This window comes from Crotalus tigris, unplaced genomic scaffold, assembly GCF_016545835.1.
Source record: "Crotalus tigris isolate CLP2741 ecotype Arizona unplaced genomic scaffold, ASM1654583v1 scf7180000019228.606590, whole genome shotgun sequence".
Classification (NCBI taxonomy): Eukaryota; Metazoa; Chordata; class Lepidosauria; order Squamata; family Viperidae; genus Crotalus; species Crotalus tigris.
Genome location: NW_024097446.1, coordinates 361,230 through 387,204, shown reverse-complemented (window position 1 = coordinate 387,204; position 25,975 = coordinate 361,230).

Below are 25,975 nucleotides of genomic sequence, written 5' to 3'. Positions count from 1 at the left end.
ATTTCTTATATCATTAAAACACTTAAGACTGCATTTCCTATTGAAGATCATGTTAATGATGCAAGGGCATTTAGATATATTAAGATTTCTCTTCAAGATTAAGATTAAGATGAGGCAATTATCTAAGAAAAAGTCATAAATTCTCATTCAAAGAAAAAGTGACTTTTGTACAACCAGATATTGGATTAAGTGCTCTTGAATACCATTTCTTCAATTAGAAAGTATCTTCTTATTTATATTACAATGTATATAGTCAATGCGCGAACAAGAAGAGCGCAATCAGGCTTGTCCTAAGCTTGTATGAATAGGGATTTTGTGAAGAATTCTTTCACAAAGTAATTAATTTGAACAAAGCATCATATCCTAAAGCATTAAAGTTCCCTGAAAATCTGCATTCTTTACAGATGCTGGTATTTAAAATGCTGTCCCTAGCTGTCTGCATGAGTAAGGATTGTTGATATGTTTTGAAAACAGCCCACAAATATCTGAATGCAAATGGCTTGTAAGACAGGGGTATCAAACTGCCAGCCCGCGGGCCGGTTGCATCATATGGAGGCTGCGCCCACACCAGGTCTGGCAATGCAAAAAAAGTTGTGATACATTGCGACATGTCATGTGACATGGCGAGTTTGACACTCATGTACTAAGAGAACTGGGGTACTTCAGTGAGGATGGTTTCACTTGCCCTACCATGCTTCACAAAGCATCATCTTCAGATTTCTGCATGCAAAGTTTTTGATGTTTGTCACTTGGGTGGAGAGGGAATCCTTAATCATAGGGATGCAATCTTCATTTAATCAAAAGTTGCAATGGCTTTTGATTGACATGATGACTGGAGAATTCTGGGAGTTCAAGTCCACACAACTTAAAAGGTGATGAGTTTGAGAAACACTGGCCTGGAAGGACATTTTCAGTGTCTTACCTACAAGCTAATAATTTGGGGTTGTGTGCTTCTACAATCAGCAAATAAATCTAGCTCACAGATATTCAAGTTTGTTTGTAGAATATGAAACATTGGTCGTATTTGTTTATTTATTTATTTCCCAATTTATATTGCCATCCATCTAGCCATGATTTTTTTTTCTATATGGTTTTTCACAAATAGGGAAATCATTTCAAAGATCCTGGAGCACTGGGGAACTGCCAGAGGACTGGAAAAGAGCTGATGTAGTTCTCATCTTTAAAAAAGGAAAAAAAAAGGACCCAGGAAATTACAGACCTATCAGCCTGACCTCAATACCTGGGAAGATTCTGGAAAAGATAAACAACGAATCAGCAAACACCTACAGGCAAACAAAGTCATTACTAAAAGCCAACACGGGTTTGTCAGACAAATCTTATTGCATTCTTTGAGCAAGTGACAAAATTAGTGGACCAGAGGAATGCTGTGGATATAATTTACTTGAACTTCAGTAAGGCATTTGACAAAGTAGATCACAACCTACTACTTGATAAGATAGAAAAATGCGGGTTAGACAGCATCACCACCAGATGGATCTGAAGCTGGCTGACTGGCCGTACTCAGCGTGTGGTCCTCAATGGAACCACATCTACATGGAGAGAAGTGTGTAGTGGGGTGCCCCAGGGCTCTGTTCTGGGTCCAGTCCTCTTCAACATCTTTATCAATGACCTGGACGAGGGGATAGATGGGGAACTCATCAAATTTGCAGATGACACCAAGCTGGCAGGAATAGCCAACACTCCAGAAGTCAGGCTTAGGATACAGGAGGATCTGGACAGACTTGAACACTGGGTGCTATCTAACAAAATGAAATTCAATGGTGAAAAAAGTAAGGTTCTACATTTAGGCAAGAAAACCAAATGTACAGGTATAGTATAGGGGGTACCTTGCTCAATAGTAGTAACTGTGAGAGGATCTCAGAGTCCTAGTGACAATCATTTAAATATGAGCCAGCAGTGTGCTGCAGCTGCCAAAAAAGCCAACACAGTGCTAGGTTACATTAACAGAGGGATAGAATCAAGATCATGTGACGTATTAATACCATTTTACAATGCCTTGGTAAAGTCACACTTGGAATACTGCATCCAGTTTTGGTCACTGCAATGTAAAAAAGATGTTGAGACTCTAGAAAGAGTACAGAGAAAAGCAACAAAGATGATTAGGGGACTGGAGGCTCAAATATATAAGGAACGGTTGCTGGAATTGGGTATGTCTAGTTGAACGAAGAGAAGGATGAAAGGGGACATGATAGCAGTGTTCCAATATCTCAGGGGCTGCCACAAAGAAGAGGGAGTCAAGCTATTTTCCAAAGCGCCTGAAGGCAGGACAAGAAGCAATAGGTGGAAATTAACCAAAGAGAGAAGCAACCTAGAACTAAGGAGAAACTTCCTGACAGTTAGAACAATTAACCAGTGGAACAACCTGCCTCCAGAAGCGGTGAATGCTCCAACACTGGAAGTTTTTAAGAAGAAACTGGACAGCCATTTGTCCGAAACGGTATAGGGTTACCTGCCTGAGCAGGGGGTTGGACTTGATGACCTCCAAGGTCCCTTCCAGCTTTACTATTCTTCTTCTTCTTCTTCTTCTTCTTCTTCTTCTTCTTCTTCTTCTTCTTCTTCTTCTTCTTCTTCTTCTTCTTCTTCTTCTTCTTCTTCTTCTTCTTCTTCTTCTTCTTCTTCTTCTTCTCCTTCTCCTCCTTCTCCTTCTCCTTCTCATTATTATTATTATTATTATTATTATTATTATTATTATTATTATTATTATTATTATTATTATTATTATTATTATTATTATTATTATTATTATTATTATTCTCAAAGTTTGAACATACCCCACTCTAAAAGAATAAAAATAAAAAACAATAACATTGCCAGGACCATTGAAGTGGGTTAGGACTGCACTATAAAACACAAAAGAAGCAAATTTTTGGACTTGAAGTAAACTATTATTGAAACAATGAAACTGTATTGTATCTTGTTTAATTGATGTCATAGAATAATGCTCATAAAATTAATAAAGGAAATAAGAACATAAAATTCTGCATGGCATGAGCAAAAGATAGAGAAAAGAGCGGTGGGGGGGATCCTTGCTCCCACCTTCTGTGATGATCTGATTGGAGCAAAGCCTGGTGAAATGTATTTGAATATAAAAGAAGATTATTTTCAGCTTACTGGATTTCCTTGGCCAAGCTATCTCAGCCTAACCCATCTCTAAGGTTTTTAAGGGGACAAATGAACTATTTTCATATACTGAAATATGCTATAGAAATAATGATTAATCATTTCAGAATTTTTGGACAGGGTACAGGGCTTTTCCTCTTGAGACTACAGGATTTAGATAAGACTGTGAAAATCCAAAACATATTAAACTGAGTATAACAGATACATTACTATTTCTGACCTCAAAATGAACTCTAAGCTATACAGATGTTTTGTTTCTCAGGGTTGTAAGAAGACAATTGGTGATTTGTGTTTTAAAAGCTGCATATAAATTTTTCTTTAAGCATTTCTTTATCTGTATACGCAAAATATAATTCAGAAACAGAACCAACCTTTTCCTAACATATCAGGGCAATAATAACACCATACATAACTCCTTGCTATATTTCATTCTTTTTTTTTAAAGGAATATTATGTGATGGATCAAAAGTTTTTATTTTTTTATCGCTGTTGGATATTTTGCACTATCTAAGAAAAGTCATGTTGAAAGTAAGGATGATGACCTTGAGGGAGATATCTGTATTTTAAGTGTACAACAGCTAAGTTGTAGCTCAGACAGACACCTCTCTAATTCACTGAAGTATAAGAATGGGGAGGAGGTACAGCCAAAAAGACTTGCAAGATTCATGTCAGTCCCACTAAATAGATCAGATCAAGAAATTGACTCAATAAGAAAACTAAAGCTATATTTATTGGGGTTGCCTATAATAGAATGTTGTATCCTGAGAATCAAATGGAAGCTCCAGTTGTAACTAAGTGCCTTAGAAGTCATGACAGCATTTCTGGATATACAGTATATATTTTGGGTGATCAGCTACTTCTTTCCTTCCTTCCTTCCTTCCTTCCTTCCTTCCTTCCTTCCTTCCTTCCTTCCTTCCTTCCTTCCCTCCCTCCTTTCCCTGTATTCTCTTTAGATCTCATCTGGGTTTACTGTACATATGAACTCAGGCTTCTTTTATTTCAGATCATTGTTATGCATGAATTATTTGTAATTGCTTACTGGCTAAATAATCATGGAACAGAAAACAATAATTACTTAGTATGCAAAAAGCTGACTATGTTATTATTAGTTGACTTAGTTAAAGGAAGCTTTATTACTGGCTGATTGATCAAATCTGCATTTGATAAAATGCAGACTGTGCTTTTTCAGAAGCAAATATGAACATTCCATAAACCTGATTTCACAGAAAAGAACATTCAACTGCAATGAAGATGAAATTCTGTCAGGTTCCTGCTAACAAATGAAGGAATATTGTTCATCTTCCAATGCATTGTATGTTACATGAAATATCTGCTATTTTATACATATTTATAATCATGCATGCATATATGAGACACCTAGAGTCCTGCCGTATCTAGAAAAAATAAGAAGGCCCAAGCATTTCTAAAATTTGTAGCAAAACACTTAGCTATTTTTTTAAAAAAAATTGCAGTTATTGCTGATATGGATGGTCTGTACTTTAATAAAGCATGAATAATTTTACTTGCATTTACTGGAGTTATAATGGTCTTGTATTTATTTATTTATTGTTAAATTTATTTGCCTCTTATCTTGCTGAAAGGACACTTGTTGGGATAATGCCTACAGCATGCTTTAATACTTCATTTTCTCTCCCCTGTATTTTGACATTAAAGTTTAATTCCCTATGCCTCCAAGAATGGCACTTGAATATGAGCACTAATCCTCTTGCAAGAACTTACATGGCAGGTTAACAATATATGTCATTTTTTATACACTATTTAGGACTATACACTGATTAGAACATGAATACCAATGATTCCTGCTTTGGAATCCTTAGATAAGCTCCTTTAGAAAAGTGCTTTTCACCCCTTTCTTTCTTCTCACATCCAAAAACTTTAAAACTGTCCCTGAAAATCTGTCCCTGATCTGCTTCATTTTGCAATGTAATATATTATACAACTCTGATGCTCTTACAGTATAGTCATAATACTGTCTATACAATAGTAAGCTGCACTATGGAAAATAATAGAACTTGCTTTTAAGTATTATAGCCATGGTATTTTTTTTCAGATTTTATTAGTAGTATTTCTTTTAAAAAATGATTTTCTACTGGCGAAAGAATGCATTACATCATTTTCATTCTCACAAGCAGTTTAAATTTTTATATCTCAAATAAACTTAGGCACGCATGTCTTCCTACATGTGGCCAGAAATCCTGTGTTTGTAAGATTCTTGGTCACTCTAAAAGATGCCATTGAATATGATATACAGTATTTTTTTTTCATATGTATATATAAATCAATGGACATTTAGTTTCCCATGGAATAATAATAATGGAATAATAAGCACTGGGATAGCACAGAGTTCCCTCTTAGGCTCAGTACTTTTCAATATCTTCATAAATGACTTGGATGAGGGAATAGAAAAGGAACTCATCAAGCTGGCAGATGACACTAAGCTGGCAGGAATAACTAACAGCCCAGAAGACAAGCTCAGGATCCAAAAAGTTCTTGACAAACTTGAACAATGGGCCCTATCCAACAGCATGAAATTTAATGTGGAGAAAAGCAAAATTTTACACTTAGGTAGGAAAAACCAAAGTTATAAATACAGATTAGATGAAACCTGCTCAAAAACAGTAACTGCCAGAGGGAACTTGGAGTCCTAATGACAATCAATTAAATATGAACCAGAAGTTTGCAGCTGCTGCCAAAAAAGCTAATACAATCCTTGGTTGTATAAATGGAGGTATGGAATCAAAATCACATGAAGTATTAGTACCACTTTATAAAGTTTTAGTAAGGTTGTGCCTGAATACTGCATTCAGTTTTGGTCACCAAAACTTTTGGTCACATTACAAAAAAGATGTTGAGACTTTGGAAAAAAAAAAAAGTGCAAAGAAGAGCAACTAAGGTGATTAAAAGCCTGGAAACTAAAACATATGAACAACAGTTGCAGGATTTGGGTATGGCCAGTCTAGAGAAAAGAAAGACTAGGGGTACATGATTGCAGTATAATAATAACAATAATAATATGATATGATATGATATGATATAATATAATATAATATAATATAACAATAAATAATAATAATAATAATAATAATAATAATAATAATAATAATAATAATAATAATAATAATAATAATAATAATAATATCTGTAATACCATCAAACATCCACATCTGCCTATCCCAGGTCCTTGGGAAGGACTCGATAGGTAGACAAAATGCCAAATCCAGTCTGAACATCTAGCTGACTGTGCGATGATTCATAATAATAATAATAATAAAGTTGGAAGGGACCTTGAGAACAGTGAACAGCTTGCCGTCAGAAGTTGTGGGTACTTCATCACTGGAGGTTTTTAAGAAGAGACTGGACAGTCACTTGTCTGAAATGATATAGGATCTCCTGCTTGTGCTGGGGGTTGGACTAGAAGACCTCCAAGGTCCCTTGATGCTCTATTCTGATTGATTGATTGATCTATTTTGGGTGGGTACATATCTTCTTGTTTTGGATAGCTTGCTCTTTATATACTTTCTTCAATGCTAAACCATACAGATTTTAACACTGTTTTGTTTTTAAAAAACATTTTTCTGCTAATTAGCAAAACCTGTGGGCTACTGATATATTTCAAGAACAATATCTAATTGTAGATAGAATAAGGTTTTTTTTACGTATGTTATTATATACTTGCTGTGATTCAATTTGTAAATGTAAGCAAAAAATACTTTGGCAGACATTACTCCCAAGAGGAATAGGAAAACTGGAAAAATCTAGTTTGGGGCTATGGTCTGAGTTTAAATATATTGGAAGGAGTTCATCTGGAATTCTTTTTAAATTCACTTTAAACAACAGTATGCATTATTATGGCCTCATATGCTAGGGCAAATAAGTCATTAGGCAGAATGAGGTAAACACGCCGAACAAAATATGGTGGCTTCCCTAGATTGAATTATTGGTTAGATTCTGAGTCCTCTGAGCTGTTATATTCTCTTAAGTAGAGGATCCTAAACAGTTATGCCTATAGTAGGAAAGTCCTGGTCAAGGGGTGGGGAGGAAGTACTATCTTAAATAGTAACTACCCATATGCCATTCAGTAGATGAACTGACCAACCAAGGAAGTGAAAGATACAAAAGAAGACAGGAATCCTACACCTGTTGTAGCTGCGTTAGAAAAATAATTTCAGAAGCTGTGTATTAAGACTGTCCTTTATGTCTGATCACTGTGTAAGAAACGGAACTCAGACGAAGAGAATTAATTCTGCAATATTTTGCAACACATACCACATATTCCTTGAAGCCTAGAATCACATTACTATAAGCCTTAGGAGCAATACCATTTATTATAGCACCTTTTCTTAATTTCTACAGTACTTTTTAGCTCCTCAGAGATATTTTGAGTGTTTGTTGGGGGAGGGAGGAAGTGTTAGGGTATAGGGAATGACCAATCAGGAACAATTTGATTATTAGTGATAAGAAAGAGGAAAGTGTGGCATGTGGCATGCCACATGGAATGGCTTGAATGTCATCTCAGAGCCTAGTAAAGAAGGCTATGTGGATGTGTCCTAATATTACTACATCCAAAAATAACTGATGAAATGAATTAAGATCCATGAAAAAATATATAATAATCTATTTGTTTATCTTTTAAATGCCACTAGAATTTTCTCCCACAGCTCCAAAAAAGGTTTAATATAATTATCCCCTTGGGCAACATTGGCATCTGTGTTTGCTACAAATAAGATAGTGACAAATCACATTTTGGTGGTCATGTAAAAATATAAAAGCTTTTTGGATTAAGATATGGTGGAATATTCAAAGAATTTTTAGAAAGAGGGTAAAATTTACTCCACAATTGTTTTTGTTAGGTATTGTTACTGATTGTGATGCCAAGGAGGTTATATTGATGTTAAATTTGATTACAGCCGCAAGGCTGTTAGTAGGGCAATACTGGAAGAAGGAATCTTTGCCTACCTTGCAAGAGTGGTTTTTTAAAGTTTCTTATCTGGCGGAAATGGCAAAGATTTCGGCTTTCTTAAAGGAGCAATCGCAAGAGAAATTTTTTGCTGTATGGGAAAAATGGATAAATTTCACACAATACAAATTGGATATAAAAAAATATCATTTAGCTTTTTTATAACTTGTATATAAATTTTGATATTTTATAGATTGCACTTTTTCTCTTTTTTCTTTTTTTTATCTCTTTTCTTCTTTCTTCTTTTTTAAGCACTTTTTTATGCTTATGCTTTTTTGTTATATATATTTTATTGTTAATCATTTTATAAGTTGTTTAATTTTTTTAGGATTTTTAAAATGTCAATTAAGCCTATATTCAGCTCTGGGAAGCTCGGGGGGGATGGAGGGGGTGGTTTGGGAGGGGTTGGGTGAGGGTTGTTTTGTTTTTTATTGTTGTCTTTTTGTTCTTTGTAAAAATCTTTAAAAAAATTTCAATAAAAAAATAAAATAAAAAAAAGAATAAAAAATATTATAAAAAAATCACATTTGTAACCCAAAGCACTAATATAACGGTGGGGCTGAATAGACATTAACAGGTTTAAATAATTTAATTTTTTTTTTTGAAGAAGAAGACATAATTGACTTTGGGAATCATGCAATAAGACCCCTTAATTCGGACTAGTTCCTTTATCAGGAGATAGTTCCGTTGCTGCATTCCATGCTCCCCCCCCCAATCACTATAATGTTAGCATTTACCTGTACTTGTAGAAATCTGGTCATCTAACTATAATAATATGTGAATGGTTTTAGTTTATCATATTTTTCTCCTCATTGTCTTCAGTTTTCTTCACATCTCCTGGAATTTCCTTTGATTTTCCCCTTCCTTTTCTTTGCTTTTCCTTCATTTAGTTTCATGTACACCCCTTTCTTGTCTGCCATTAAGAAAATGGAGTGCCAGCAGAAAGACAGCAGCTTCAATTGTATGCCAAGATAAATAATTAAAGGTGCGAGGGAAAGTTAACAGTTTTCCAGAGGCTAAAAGTCATGTGGCATAATGAACACTTGAGCAGGATAGTGGTCATTATGAGAGGGATCTCTACTTTTCTCTTAACCATCTTTATTGTATTTTTCGTTGTTGGTGGTTGCTTGATCATTAGAAGCCTGGACTGGATGTCAAAGGGGCAACAAAGCCACTCCAGAAGCCTTGGAGAAAAATCTTCTTCCTATGTCATTACATTTACTGAGGCTGAACATTTCAATTTCTACCATGTAGTTTAAACACAGTTATTGGCCACTTCCAATAATCAGAAAACACATTTAAATTAACTGTTTGTTGACTGTTTTGCCAATTTATCCCTCTTTTCCAAAATATTTATGATACACCCTGCTTCAGCTGTTTTCCTTTAAAAAGATGAATATTAACTAATAAAGTAATAGTTTAGCCTTTCTAAATAAACTGGACTTCAGTTGCAAGTGTTTTTTATTCTGATGTCTATTTGAATAAGGGCTAATAAGAAAGTATCAGTTCTAGAAATATTTTTGATCCAGGTAATACATAATAACAAACAGTTTAATCTCTCAGTTATCAGGATCAGTACCAGACTGTCACTAATACATTTTATGCAGTAATTTCTGTAAATTTATACAGAGTCTGAACATTATTTTGTGCACTGTTAAGGCAGCACTGTCTGTCCAATCAATCCTCATTTTAAAATAACTCTTTTTTTAAGTGTACATTTCTAAATCCCTTGGGTTTGACAAAATGTCAATGCGCGATGCATCATTATTTGTATCTCCAAAGGTCGTATTGTAATAATTCATATCTTAGTACCACAGGCACGGAAAGATTCCAATTCTACCCAGAGGCTAAAAATGAGATAGAATTTGTTTCTGGAAATGTTGAAAATTGCATTGTTCAGAAGTGAATGCATATCATAAGGATTAGGTTCTTGTTTGTTTGTTTTTAGCCTTTTCAATTATGTGTAAAATGTATTTGGTGATACAGTGCTGGGAGGAATTTACCAAATAATAAATAAAAAATTTGCAGGCTTATTGCCGCAACAGGTATAAGCTGTAATTTAAGGGTAAATACGTTCAAAAACTACTTCATCATTCATTCCACCTAATCCAGAGATAAATTCTTTTTGTTTAAGTTCCTGTTTCCATTGCTGAAAGATGGTGTGGTGAGCAACATACCAGCTCCAGGTTTTACAGGGACATCTAATATTAGTTATGCCTTCTCTGAGTCCACATTTATTTAACCTGCTCCTACCATAGCATTCAGAGCTACCCCTATCATTAGGTGGCACAAGGCAATTTTGTGGAAATAGTATATTTTCTTTTTAAGACTTGTAAATAGTGTTTTTACAGTGTTATTATGAGTATTTACTTATTTATATACATGTATTTTTTTGCTCCAAAAGTACTCAGTGAAAACCAATCTGGAACTTAGTTGAGACTAGCTGCAGAGTCTAGCTGCCTTGTTCTGCAGAAATTACCCTCTTTTGGAAAATGGTCCAGCAGCCAAATGAATGTACTTTTCATGTTTCAATAATGTTGTTTCAGAAAGGAAGAGGAGGAGGAGGAGAGGGGAGGGAGGGAGGGGGGGAGGAAGGAAGGAAGGAAGGAAAAAAGAAAGGAAGGAAGAAAGGAAGGAAGGAAGAAGGACTAGAAGTAGCATTGCTTTTCTCAGAGAAAACAGAGATGATCTTAGAGGGAATTACAAGAAATTTATTTATTTGCTTTATATTTCACTTTTCCCTTCTGGAGTTCAAACTGGATTACATAGGATTCTTTTTTCATTTTATTCTCACAATAACAATTCTGTTAAGTATATTTAGCTGAGAGAGTGCGACAGATCTCATCCTGCTTAGCTTTTTGAGACCAATCACAGTGGGGTAAATGCCGTCATCTGCTAAGGAAGATCTGATGTAAAAAGAAGAAAAAAGATGGTGATATGTTTGGGGTATGTGTGTCTGCGTCTGTATGTAAAATACATATAGTTATCAGTCTGAAGCAATTAGTCAATACACTAATTTATTTATTGCAGAGTATGGACCATCATTGGATTATCTGGACTCTTTTAGTCTGGGTTCAGGCCAGGACACAGCACTGAAAGGGCCTTGGTTGCACTTGTCTGTGATCTTTGGAGGGCTTGGGATGGAGGTGGGCAACCACTCTGGTCCTTCTGGATCTCTCAATAGTTTTTGACATCACTGACCAAGGTAGCCTTCTGGATCCACTGTGAGACTTGGGAATGGGAGGCACTGTGTTATGATGGTTCTCTACCTTTCTCTGTGGCCAGTTTCAATCAGTGTTGGTGTGAGAGGAGAGATCGAGCCTTGAGCCCCTGCAATGCAGAGCTGTCAGCTGCTGCGCCTGGATTTAGCCAGGTCTTCCTTGTATTATTAATTTTTGGCTCTCAATTATAGTTTTTAATTTTTTTTAAAAAAAATCACAAATGATAAGTGCTAAATAAGATGAGTAATCTGTTTGATTAGTATGGCACTACTTTGGGCTTATTTGTAAGTCAGTTAACATTCTTCTATTTGAATTTCTGCAAAACATGGAACTATATTTTCTTCCACAGTTGAAAAACACTTGGACACCCCTGAACCTCTAATTTACAAGGGATCTTATTCTCTTCTTTTTTTTCTGCTAGCGTAGCTCTAGTAATAAATTATTCTTCGTGCTGCATAGGCCAAAAGTAACTGGGCTTTTAAAAACATTGATTTATAAATCAGTAAATGAAATTAAAGAATGCTATTATGAACCCAGTATGAGTTCCTTCCATAAGGAAAATAGAGGAGTGACCTTCACTGACTTTAAGGCACACACAAATACATGTACATCTGCAAAATCTCCCCTATGAGATGGAAGAACTCACATTCTAGTTGGGGAAATTTCAAAAGAATTAAGTCACCTTTCTAAAGGAAAAAAAGGTAAGCCATTTAAATGCCTCATTTCATGCCCTTTTCATTTATATCCTTTTTAAAATACACATATTTGAGAATTCATGTCTAAAAGGATTGGCATGGAAGTAAATTAATTCTTAGAAGCTATACAATATTTTATTCAATTCTAGCCTGGTTCTTATGCTGCTATTACTTCTTCAAACAAAATATGCTTCACCATCGTTAGTAGTTTTAATTGCTAACTGTCAGATCATTAGTTATCATTGTCTGGTATGTTCTTCATATATTTCATGTATTCTATCAAACAAAAGATTATAATTAAACTCTGGCAAAACTTTTTTTTTTGAGAACCAATTTTACATTTAGCCCCAAAATTGCTGTGATTATTATATTATGGAAGAAAATTTTAAAAGTTGTTTTCAGGCACAACAATCTCAGACAGGAAAAAAAAAGTAAGTCAAGTTCCTAAATGAATAAACAGGATGAAAATACATTTTTTTTCTTTTATTTTCTGCTTTTCCCTTATTTTCCTTGGCCAGGTCTAATTAGAAGTAAATCCACTAAATTCAATGGGACTTTAAAATCTATAATATACTTTTCAAGCTATGATAGGTCCACAAGCTCTGAAATGGATTTTAAGAAAAACTTATTTATTTTATTATATTTATTTGCTGCCCATTTCATTGCACAGCAATTCTGAATGGCTTATAACATTCTTATAAATATCATTTGATTAATAGCAGCAGGGCACATTTTATATATATTAAGCCATTTAAAGTTATTATGTATTTTGGTTTGACAAAATCATAAAATGTTGGATACAGAATTTAACTAAAGTGTTTCAAATATATGTGCACTATGCAACCTAATGGACTTTGTTCTGAGGTTTTGCTTTTCTCTAAATGAACTTTTAATATTCTTAACAGTACATTGCTTGTCTTGAATCATAAATCTCAGCAGAAATATTTGTTATCTCTACCACTTAAGTTGCTTACATTTTGATACACTTGAGTGTTTTCTCTTTTGTACTGTAAAATCTAATGCAGTCAAACATGAAACCTTCCTCTTAATCTAATGAGCAAGATGCTTTCTTGGTCTGCCTACTTCCAGGTTCAAAATCCTTGAACCTAATGTGCATAGGGATTGGTGAAATATTGGTTATGTAATAGCTCCCAAGTTATTATCTCCTTTGACAGGATAGGCATAAAAACAATTTGATTTTTCCCCCCACAATAATGTTACTGGTACATTACACCACTGTTTCTTAGGCTTGGCAACTTTAAGATGGATTTCAATTCCCAAAATTCCCTAGTCAGCATCCTAGGGAATTCTGGGAGTTGAAGTCCACACATCTTAAAGTTGTCGAGAAACACTGCATTATACATACAATAACTATCTTTTTCAGGTTTATCATGCTAGTTCCATTTAAATTTTTTGAGTGTATTGCTTTGTATCAATTATGTATAGATGTTAGATGAAGCTGCTTTTGCTAGATGTAGTGTATGTGTGTGTGTGTGTATGTATATACTGTATATATATATGTGTGTGTGTATGTATTCTCATATACATACATACATTTCTTTTGAAATTGATTTAGCTGCTTAATTGTTTTTATCTAAAATTCTTGAGCTGTTAACAACAATATTAATATCAGCTCTTCATCCATACCTGGAATACATCAAACCAAAGACAATTTGTGTGCATTCAAACCATTAAAATGGCTTCACATACGCTCTTGACCCAATAGCTGACAGAAAAAAAGCTTGCTCCTCAAGCCTCTCAAAAGGGCAGTGATGTGGCAAAGGGCAGGTATGGCAACAGAGAAGACATGCCTCCTGGATCCCACAATGACAGTGCTTGGATACCCAAGCATGCCAATTCTATCAGATCTTATCAGATGCACAATCAAAGATATGTAATTCTGCAAATAGCCAGACTATGGTTTTATAGGTGATTGTCAGCACCTTGAATTACAGTGAAAATTCAGTGGTAACCAGTGCAGGTCAGAAAATAGTTGTGTTACACAGGCTTACTGAAGGCTGTCTATAATTAGTTATGCTGCTGCATTCTGGATCAGTTGTAGCTTCTAAGTGCTCTTCAAGGGCAGCCACATGCATAGTGCACTGCAGTAATACAGACACAAGGTTCTAGAGCATAATCAGTCAGTCCTCCTGATTCAGGAATGGGAGCAATTTTATACCAGATACAATTCAAAGGTCTTCATGAGTTTTAGGATCCATGAGTTTTAGGGGGAACCTCTAAATCGGCACTGGTTCTATCTGGGGCAGTGTGATCCTATCCAGGTCTAAAGAAGGAAATCTCCAGAGCTAGATGACTCCCCCTCCCCCAAAGTCCATAGCTTCTTGGTCTTGTTAGGGTGGTTTCTAAGTCATTCTTCCTCATCTAGACCCCACTACATCCTCAAACAGTCAGACAGAACTGTAATACATTATTTGGTCAGACTAGAGTTGGGCTATATAATTTGATATTATCTGCTAACAACAGGCTTTATGTAAATTTTAAAAGGGAATGGGGAGAGAGGCACTCCATGGCCCACATATGGATCGTTTCTTCTGAAAACCAACAGGAATTGACCATAAAGAAAGCAGAAGAACCATCGCAACACTATGACTTTTTGTAATAGCATGTGAGAATAACCTTGGGAGACAGGGCAAAGAAAGCCTGCAACAGGAATGAGGGCAAGGGAAGAGATTCAGAAGAGACCTTTTCTACTTTCTTGGGCTGTAAAGAAATGGAGAGGAAATGTACATGATTCTCTTAATATAGCTTTGCCACAAAGTAAAATTAGCTCATCTAATTATCCTTCTTCTCTGATTTACTTCATAAGGCTGACACTCCCATTCTCAAGCCCGAGTCATTCCTGAAGGATACCACGGTCAATGATATCAAAATTCACAAAAAGGTAAAGGAGAGCCAGGATGGATGCACAACCCCCATCCTTGTTCCACTATAAGTCATTAAGGAATGACCAATGTCATCTCAGTATGTTCTGAGGGATCCACATAGATTATGTGTTCCTCTGAAACAGAAGCCAAACCACTTTTTCAGCAAACTTCCTCTTAAAGAAAGTGTTGGAAACACATCAAAAATTATCCAGCAACAACATTTTGAGGAGGGCAGAACTATTCCTTCACTCAGGAATGAATTCATCCTCACTTGGTCCTAACCACATGTCATTCCCTGGGCAGATTTAACCATTCAGGTGATATATTGATATAATACATAAGTGACTGCACTCATAGTATCTGAGGACTCTGTCCAGACTCAACAGGCTCAAATTCTTCCTAGTTAACAAAGTTAGACCATGTTTCAGTCAATTCAGCAGGAGTTCTGCTAAAAGTAGATTCTGTTTTTTTGAACTCACCTACGCATGCTGCTGGTGTTATATGTGTGCCAGCACATACTCTGAAACACTCTTTTCCCTGATTTTATTCTAAATGGGAATACAGAGATAGCTTGAGCCACCAAAAACCTGGAGGAGGGAGGAGGGTGTGTGTGTGTTCCCCTCTTGGAAATCTGTCTGTTTGAGTTTTGAGTTTGGCATCAGTTGGGTCCTCCTCCTCCTCCTTCTCTCTCTCTCTCTCTCTCTCATTTCTTTTGTGATGCCAATCAGCCCTTTTGTTAAACATCCTTATGTTAGCATAAGGTGTGGATAAATTGCCAATTGGCCTCAGCACTCTTTGGCAAAATGATAGCTTAATGAACAAATTTTTAAAAGAATTTTGACTTATAAATTATATATTCATTGTTTACCAAGTCATGCTTTTCAAATATTATCCAGATTTTTAATGTCAAGAGTATTAAGTGATGGTGGAGAGGTGTCTTCAGTTTTTCTCTTTAAGCTTTAAAATATCCAGCTGTTATAGAAACAAGAGACTTTTCATACGGTAATCACTTTAGCAGACATCAATGGGGGGCGTTCTTTAATTTTTCTGAATGTTTATTTTTAAAACTTTGAGAGTAGAGCTATTTAATATATTTCTTATCTACTTTTCTGCATGACCTAAGGGAAAAAGATCTCACTGTATCTATGGAAGAACTTAATATATTGCCAAAGTTATCCTTGCCACAAAAAACAAATGCACACATTTATCTAAGAAAGACAGTAGACTGAAGGGCAAAAAAATATACTTGAAAATTCTGCTTTAAAAAATGGTCAGCTGAAGTCAACTTCTTTTGGCTGAAATCCAATTCTGGCAACAAAAGAATTCAACTTAATTTCATCTCAGTCAAGGCCATGCTAACTATTTATGAGCATTTTGGCTGCCTATCCATAGCTCAATTATAATTTTAGTTTTTCCACATAATGAATATCTTTTAATTTTAACTGAGGTTATCACTGTGTCCTTGTGATTATTTATTTTATCTGATTTGTGACTGTTGCTTAATAGTAGTGGAATTGATCCATTTTTTTCCAATCATTTGAAAGGCTGAAAAAGAAGAATAGATACTACTTTCAGATTGATCAGGTAATTTTATTGTACTGTATTTTACATTTTATTCATTTCTAATGTATAGTTAGTATCAGGGTGAAATTCCAATATTAGTAATGTGTTTTTAAATATAGTCTACAAAATCAGATTGAATATGCAATAAACAATTATTTTTAATTCAACTCACAATCTCTCACAATTAATTACAATCTATGGATATTTTGATGTTGGATGTTTTTGGTTTATTTAATAGTCACATTGTAAATGCATTTGTTGAGGAATATTAAGCTTCCAGCATCTCTTCAATATGTGCAGCTCTAATTTGTTATCATCCTCTTTAAAAAATCCAGTATAAACTAACCTTCTGCATCAACCTCAGTCCTATTATGTTCATTCACAGTCCATCAACTTGGGTTAATGGATCATTCTGTTTAATTATTCTAATGTATTTCTTTATTGCTGATTACTAAATAACTGTACTTCAGTAAGAATTCAGCTATAATTTGTCTCTATTAAGTTTAACATTACAGACATTCTTAAAATCAGAAATACAGTGAAGATAGTAAATAGTAAATAATTATCATTTTCTCAGCAAAGGTGTTACCCAAATTAGGAAGAAGTGGTTCCAATGATAATTAGCCAACCATTTCCACCTTCTCTCCTCCCCTGTCCCCAAGCACAGAAGACTGCAAGATAATTGAAGACTGCAAGATGCCCAGAAGACTTCAAGATGCATGATAATTAGTCATCCATCTGCAAGAAGCAGAGAAGAAGGAGGTAAAGTGGCACACGGGCTCAGTGCCAGGACCCAACATGACAGCTTCAGGAAAAAGACTAGGAAATGCTTAGAAATTTTAACAAGTTTGCAGGAATCAGACTGAACTGCTTTGTGCCCTTTTTAATTTTAAAAAAATCTTTTTTAAAATTAAAATCAGATAGGTCCAGTAAGAGTCATAAGAAATAGTTATGATGGTATCATAGCTATGATTGGTGTCATAATTCTTTTCCTTTTGTACCCCCCCCCCCAGTCTTGGGATGACCTTAGCGCAGCTGTTGTAATTTTAATTCAGGACAAATTTCAAGGGAAGTACCCGCAACACCTAATTGCTGATATTTAATAAATATTAACTTGTATCTTATATTGATTAAATGGCAGATCGAGGTAGTTGATATATTTTCAATTTCCTTTACTATCAATAAGGCTTTATTATTATTATTATCATTATTATTATTAAAGAAACATTTGGATGCTTAATATACTCTTTATAAGGTTGTAAGGTACGAGAGAAATTTGTTCAGTCTATAAAATTATGTGACTTTATTCAGCTTATACTTCTCCAACATATCAACTGGTATTACGCTAAATACAGGTAATCATAGGAAGGAAAGAAAATTAAACGTCCATCATATAGTCCTTGACTTACCATTGTTTAATGATGATTCAAAGATATGATGGTCTTGGAAAATGTGACTTACAATCTGTACTTGGCCTTATGACCATCACACCACCCCCATAGTTACATTATTTGGATGTTTGACAACCAGCTTGCATTTACAACTGGTTACAGTGTTTTGCAGACATGGAATTATGATTTGTGGTTTTTTTTGCTGGCAAATATGACAAAAAACTTGAGGAAGTGGAGTCACATAATGACAATATGATTCACCATAAAATAATGATCGCCATAAAAATTGTTGTAAAATCAGGTCTGATTCAACTTACAATAGCAATAACTTACAACAGAAATTCTAGTCCAAACTGTGATCGTATGTGTACCTGTAACATCACAATGCAAACGCTGCCCTTATATACTTGCAACGTCATGTTGGTGCCATTGTGGTTAGGAATGATTCCCAATGAGCTTAACCATGCATAAAACTGTCTGCTTCTCATTCCTAATTTTAAAGATTGTATTTCCTAACTACTAAGCATCCAGTAGCTCTTCCAAATGTCCCAAACACTATCTCAATCAAATCTACACTATTACAATTAATGTGCTACAGATCTTCTTTCTCATCATTCAGCCATTGCTATTATAGCTCACTGTTAGAATCAGTCAAGCTTGTAGATGTCATTCTAGGATTTCCTTCTGTTAAGATATTTGTGAACTCTTGATAAGATATGATTCACATATTATAAACATAACACAAGCAAATAAAAATATAAAATAGAATTAATAGAATGTATATAAAAAGAGATGATTCTAGAGTGTTTCTAAATTCCTATAAGGGAGAATGGGAATATAGAATGCCACTGGAACTGGTGGGCTCTACCGTTGACTTGGAATTTGTTATATACAGTATATACTTACATAGATACATAGATACATATATACATACATACATACGTACATACATATGTGTGTTTGTGTGTGTGTGTGTTTGGGTATATGCATATATAAATTGTAATCAGTCTCTTATTATTTAAATAATTAGTTTATTAAATTGTTTTATATATTTAGACCCATTAGGTTATTATTCTTTATTGAGATTTCAAATTATTATTAGTTTATCAAAATATAAAATACAGAAATACAAAGGAGAAAAAAGAAAATAATTGAAAAATAAGGGAGAGAAGGGAAGGGTTATTACTCTTTCTCAAATAAAATGTTTTGAAGACGTATTAGGGACACATGACTTTCAACTTCCAATTTGTGTATGTGTGTTCTGTATTTGCTGTAAAATCACAGATTACGAACATTTGCAGATGACACTAACTTCAGAAAGAATTGATGTCTTGCAATAACTTGAAAGTTTTCCGTATCAACATGTAACTCTGGGGAAAAATGAATTTCTGTTGGCAAAAAACTACTTAAGTTGAAAAAACAGTTATCAGGAAGTAGTTAAATGAGTCTCTCGAAGCATCCATCCATTTGACAATTAAGAGTGATAGTGTTTATACATTCACAAGAGATTTTTCTTCAGAGGTGAATGAAGATAAACTAAAGCTTGACAACTTTCTTTGCATCACTGGTGAACAGCAGATGCCACTGATTGACAACAGATACATTTGCACTGCCAATGGCCTAAATTTTAAGCATGTCCTTTAAGTAACTCAAATGTGAGAAACCAAAAAATATGGCATAATATGTAATGAGAGATAGTAGTCTTTGTGGGAGTATTTTGGTATGCATTATTCATAAGATGCTTTAGGGATCTTTATTTTGGTTATTGACCAATAAAAATAAAATCAATATAATGAACATCACAAAACTATTCCCTAACAACAAGAACTATCAGCAACCATTTTTGGATGAAACTTTCACACAATGTAGCAACATTTTCCTACTTTAGAGAAATAAAGTTATCTTGATTATTTAGTGGATAGTGCAGATAAAAGCTATCAGAGTTTCCTGGATATGGAAATAAAAGAGGTAAAATCAACTGGTGTGAATGTCCCTGTAGAACTGGCAATACAGAGGAATATGGACTGTGGTTTCTATGGCACACGTATCACAGGGGAGCTTTAGGGTCTGATTTAATCTAGGAAATTTAAATTAATCAAATAGTTTGAGATACTGTTTTCTTACAACAAAGGTTACATTCATATTCCCATTTATCCATGGAATGGCATGCATAAAAACCTCTCTTCCTTTTGTATGACCCTGTAATCCCTTAATTTGGAGTAGAGTCATGGTGACTGGATGAAGATTAGCATTTACTGGCCTTCCTGATGCCATGCAAGTTTGCAGCAGATATTTTTTCTATGTGCTCCAGGAGACAAACAGCTGCCACTACCTAGGGTTGTACTCTCAGCTGCTGCTACCTAAGATTGAACTCTCAACCTTCCCAATAAGAAGCATGCTTTCCACTAAACCACCATGCTACTCAAAGAAATGGCACTCATATATTTCTTAAAATATTTAAGATTACTGTATAATATTCACTAGCTATTCTAGTCACACATGTCTAAAATGCTTTTATAAAAATTTTATATTTCAAAACTCAAACATACAATATGTTCTAGTTATGGAGATACCATTTGTAAAGGCTCTAAGGCATATTGTTTGTTTGAATCAGACCTGGCTTTTACACTGAAACTGGTTCTCATTAAAAAAAGTTTAGTTTTAGTTTCTTATTTGTTCTATGGACAAGACTGATCTGGCATGTTGAAACATCCATGATTTAAACAAATCCTGGTATAATCAAATTATATGTAATTTCAGCTAGTGATTTTTATCTATGAAAATTTCTAAAAAATTATGTCACAAAAATTTCTCTGTCTTTCTCACCACTAGTACAGGATTTCCTTGGAGATGCTTTTAATGGGTACTGGTTCAAATTACAAGAGACAAAAAGATTTGGGTGTATGTTAGAATGATAATGAATATAAATATTTATTTTGCACATAGCCCATTCATTTTCCCCTTTATGGATTACTGCCTTGTCGTGGCAAAGGGGCTTGTGTAACTCAATGAAGCTATAAGCTATGCCATGCAGGGCCACCCAAGATGGACAGGTCATAGCAGAGAGTTCTGACAAAATGTGATCCACTGGAGAAGGAAATGGCAAACCACTCCAGTATCTTTGCCATGAAAATCCCATGGACAGTACTAAAAGGAAAAAAGACATGACGCTGGAAGATGAGCCCCTCAGGTCGGAAGATGTCCAATATGCTACTGGGGAAGAGCAGAGGGCTAGTACTAGTAGCGCCAGAAAGAATGAAGCGACTGGGCCAAAGCCAAAAGGACGCTCAGCTGTGGATATATCTGGTGGTGAAAGGAAAGTCCGATGCTGTAAAGATTTTTTCTCCATAGGAACCTGGAATGTAAGATCCATGAATCAAGGCAAGCTAGAGGTAGTCAAAAAAGAGATGACAAGACTGAACATCGACATCTTAGGAATCAGCGAACTAAAATGGACAGGAATGGGTGAATTTAACTCAGATGACCATCAGGTATACTACTGTGGGCAAGAATCCCTCAGAAGAAATGGAGTAGCCTTCATAGTCAATAAAAGAATAGGAAAAGCAATACTGGGATACAATCCCCAAAATGACAGAATGATCTCAATTCGAATCCAAGGCAAACCATTCAATATTACAATAATCCAAATCTATGCCCCAACCACTGGTGCTGAAGAGGATGAAATTGACTGGTTCTATGAAGCCCTACAGCACCTTATAGAATTAACACCAAAAATTGATGTTCTTATCATCATGGGGGATTGGAATGCTAAGGTAGGAAGCCAAAAGATAACCGGAATAACAGGCAAGTTTGGCCTTGGAGTACAAAATGAAGCAGGGCACATGCTAATAGAATTTTATCAAGAGAATACGATGGTCATAACAAACACTCTTTTCCAACAACCCAAGAGATGGCTCTACACATGGACATCACCAGACGGTCAACACAGAAATCAGATTGACTATGTGCTCTGCAGCCAAAGATGGAGAAGCTCTATACAGTCAGTAAAAACAAGACCAGGAGCTGACTGTGGCTCAGATCATGAGCTTCTCGTTGCAAAATTTAGGCTTAAATTAAAAAAAGTAGGGAAAAGCACTAGGCCACTCAGGTATGAACTAAATCATATTCCTAATGAATATACAGTAGAGGTGACAAATAGATTTAAGGAATTAGATCTGATAGACAGAGTGCCTGAAGAACTATGGATGGAAGTTCGCAACATTGTACAAGAGGTAGCAACTAAAACCATCCCAAAGAAAAAGAAATGCAAGAAAGCAAAATGGCTGTCTGAGGAAGCTTTGCAAATAGCTGAGGAAAGAAGGGAAGCGAAAGGCAAAGGAGAAAGAGAAAGATACACCCAATTGAATGCAGAATTTCAGAGAATAGCTAGAAGAGATAAGAATGCCTTCTTAAATGAACAGTGCAAAGAAATAGAAGAAAACAACAGAATAGGGAGGACCAGAGATCTCTTCAAGAGGGCCTAATGCTGGGAAAGATTGAGGGCAATAGAAGAAGGGGACGACAGAGAATGAGATGGCTGGATGGAGTCACTGAAGCAGTAGGTGTGAACTTAAATGGACTCCAGAAGATGGTACAGGAAGACCTGGAGGAACATTGTCCATGGGGTCGCGATGGGTCGGACACGACTTCGCAATTAACAACAACAACAACAACATTCATTTTAGTTAGTTTTATGAAAGTGCAAACTTTCAAAATGTAAATTTTACTTATAGTGAGCTTATTTTAAATTCATGAAAACAAAATTGCCAAACAATTACTTCCATGATGAAATTTGGAGAACTGACATCCTATAGTATTACTAGTACTCATTTGGAACAAACTGCTATTCTATCTGAGATTTCCATAAAAAGTGGTTCATTTTCTCCTTATTTCATATTGTTTATTTTTCTCAGCTCTACAGGATATAAATGATCCATTGTGTTTAACCACAAATATTTTATTGTTCCTGAAGCACTCCTATTTATCTAATGGAGGTGAGCAAGTCAGGGTTTCAAGAAAAACTAGATTTTACTGACATCACAATCTGTATTTTGATGATATATTACTAATCCAGCTAGAAAGAAAAGTGTGGAGGTGACTATAGCTTACTTGTGAATATAATTTGTGAATAGGTGGACAATAAATATCTGGTATTTTTTTCCTTTTCCTTGTCCTTTTAAATTTTGATCTGACACATATAATTTCACTATTTGGAAATTTTAAACACACACACACAAACACAAACACACACACACACAGAATTCTTATGATGACATTTGAGGTACGATTTCTAAATGAAAGCAATGAAAATAGCATTCAGAAATGAAATAATGCAATGACAGGCAAATTATTTTTAAGGAACATTCCCTTAAAATGACTCTTTCAGAGATCCACCTTGCTGCTGTTTCAAATGGCTACAACCACCTCACTCTATGCCAGGGGTATCAAACTCACAGTGTCATGTGATGTGTCACAATGTATCACAACTTTTTTTCCATTGCCGGCAATGGGGTGGGTGCGGTTTCGCCATGACACATCTGGCCCATGGGCCAGTAGTTTGACACCCCTGCTCTATGTAAACCCTGGTGTGCAGACTGTTCTTGTCATGATCCTAAAGGATTGTTTCAAAAGGCTTTGTAATTAGATTAAAAATTGTATGCAGCTTCAATACACTAATGAATCAAAGACAAATACAAATTATGTTAATGTATATATATAATTGGATCTTCTCAGCTTTCTTGCAGAACAAGATTTTGCAGGTTGCACTCATAAGTGACTTTCATTAAAAATTGGATTGAAAATTCACCAAAACAGAGACAAAAATGAAATGACAACTGAAAAGAAAGATAGTCAGCTTAGCAGATCAAGCATAAGAACCGTTCACAAAAGAATCCCACCTGTTGTAGCTCAAAGCCTGGAAAAGAGCCAAGTTTTTGAAGCCCATTTAAAAGACAATATAGTATGGTTCATTCAAATCTTTAGAAGACAGAGAATGCTGTCTCAGAAAAAGCATACTGACTCTGTATGATCTTGGAATTGCATGCAACCTGTAGGCCAGAGATTAAGCCAAAAATAAACAAAATGCAGAATGATAAAAAAAAACTGTCACTGTTCCCAAGGAAGTTGAATGTTTGAAACAGAGATATGAGTTTGAAGCTTATCTTGAGTCAGTGCCATTTAGACTCCACTTTGTAGGGTCAAAGGAAGCACGTTCATGGGAGAATTGATGGTGGATGATAAAAAAGAAAAGATAGTTTTGGTTGCACAGTTGTGGACATTGTCTTGCCTTTTTGATATCTTCCAATGGATGTCCTGACATATTTTGCCCATTAAAAATGTACAGATCAGCCTAATCTTGGTCTCGGTATGAAAGGTTTTGTTTATTAGTGCAATCCTTTGTTTTTAGATTTTTTTTAAAAAAATGAATGGACAATCTCTTCAATCACTTATATTGTCACTTTTATATATGAGTTGCTTCTTTCCTCAGAGTTGACTGAGAATACTTTTTTAAGCATAATTTTTAAGCAATAATCTTTTGCTAGAAGATTACCTTTACTGCTGCTTTCCTGAGCCATAATGAAATCTGCTTAGCGCATTGTACTATTTTGTTCCTACTAAATTCTCTACTGGATGTCATTTACATTCCTAATCTTTTATTAATGAAACAAGGTTAGGAGCAAAATGGGATGAATATATTGTTGTAAGTCAAGGGTTATATGGCTTTATAATTAGCAACTAATTTTCAAATCCCCATTTCAAAATAATTGAATGCTAAAGGCTACTTTAGATGACAGGGGCAACCTCACACAACTTTATTTTGATTGCTTTGAACAGTTTTTGTCTTTCCCTCCCCCTCACAGACACTTTATGTAGAGATAAATGAAGAGTGTCAGCATTGATTTTGACTGAGAAAAATGCAGAACAGAACCTGACTTTGGATATAACATGAGTTCATAGGGAGCTAAGGCCTTCAGGGGCTTGGTATAATTGAACATCAAATTCCAATGACATATTGTTTGGCATTTGTCATTTACAGTCTGTGTCAGAATGAACAAGTTTCATCAATCATTGAAGGACAAATGACCCATCAGTATGTCATGGGATTGAAAGTTAGAGCTTACTCAATGTGATGGGCAGCAAGCATAGTCATTACATCTTTCAAATATGAAGACTAATTCTTCAAGAATTAAATATATTGCTACTGTTATTAATATTTGCAATCAATCTCAGCACTTATTTGTAACTTAAGCAACTTATTTAAGTAGAGGCCATCTATAAGATTTTGTTGTTATATAAGATATAAGAGGAAAAGAAATGTTTTCCTTGGCACACAAGAATCACAAGGACACACTTTCTCTCTCTCCAGCAGAGATGAATGGATCTGATTTAGCAGATGTTTAGTTAAGGATAACATTTATAATGAACATGAACTTCATTGCTTCTTTTCAGTTGGTATAACTTTAAAAATCTTACTGCCCAGATCATCATTAATTTTATTGCAAGTGCAATAGAGAATAATGGAGCCTTTTTTGACCCAGCAATTTTTTTCTGATACTCTAAAATTTCTTCTATAAAGAAATGCTACTGTGGTTATTTATTTGAACTAGAAATTACAGTGAAAATCTCTATATGATTTAGCACCATGTATCTCGGTTTTCTATAAACAGTTATATTAATATTAATATTAATAGTGTACTGTGAAATGAAACATATCACATGCTACAATAATGAATGTCATAACAGACTCACAATATCCTGTATTTTCATATGTTACAATGGGATGAATATAACACTATCTACAGAAGACTGTTTCAATATCATCTCAAGGCAAAAATATATGTTCCTCCTCAGCAATTTTATATCCGCTAGGCAGAAAACATGTATTTATGTAAGGGCAATGACTATTCCAACATTAAAAAGACATATTGAATTCTTTCCAGCAAAATAGAAGGAAGTGTCACAATTTTAATTTAATGTAAGCTAAAATGACAAACGTTTCAATTAACTATAGGATGTTAATATGAGAAAATGGAATGAGATTTGAAAAGTTATCCTTGTAGTAAAATTAACATTTCCCAAAATTTGACTTGCTGGAAGAGTC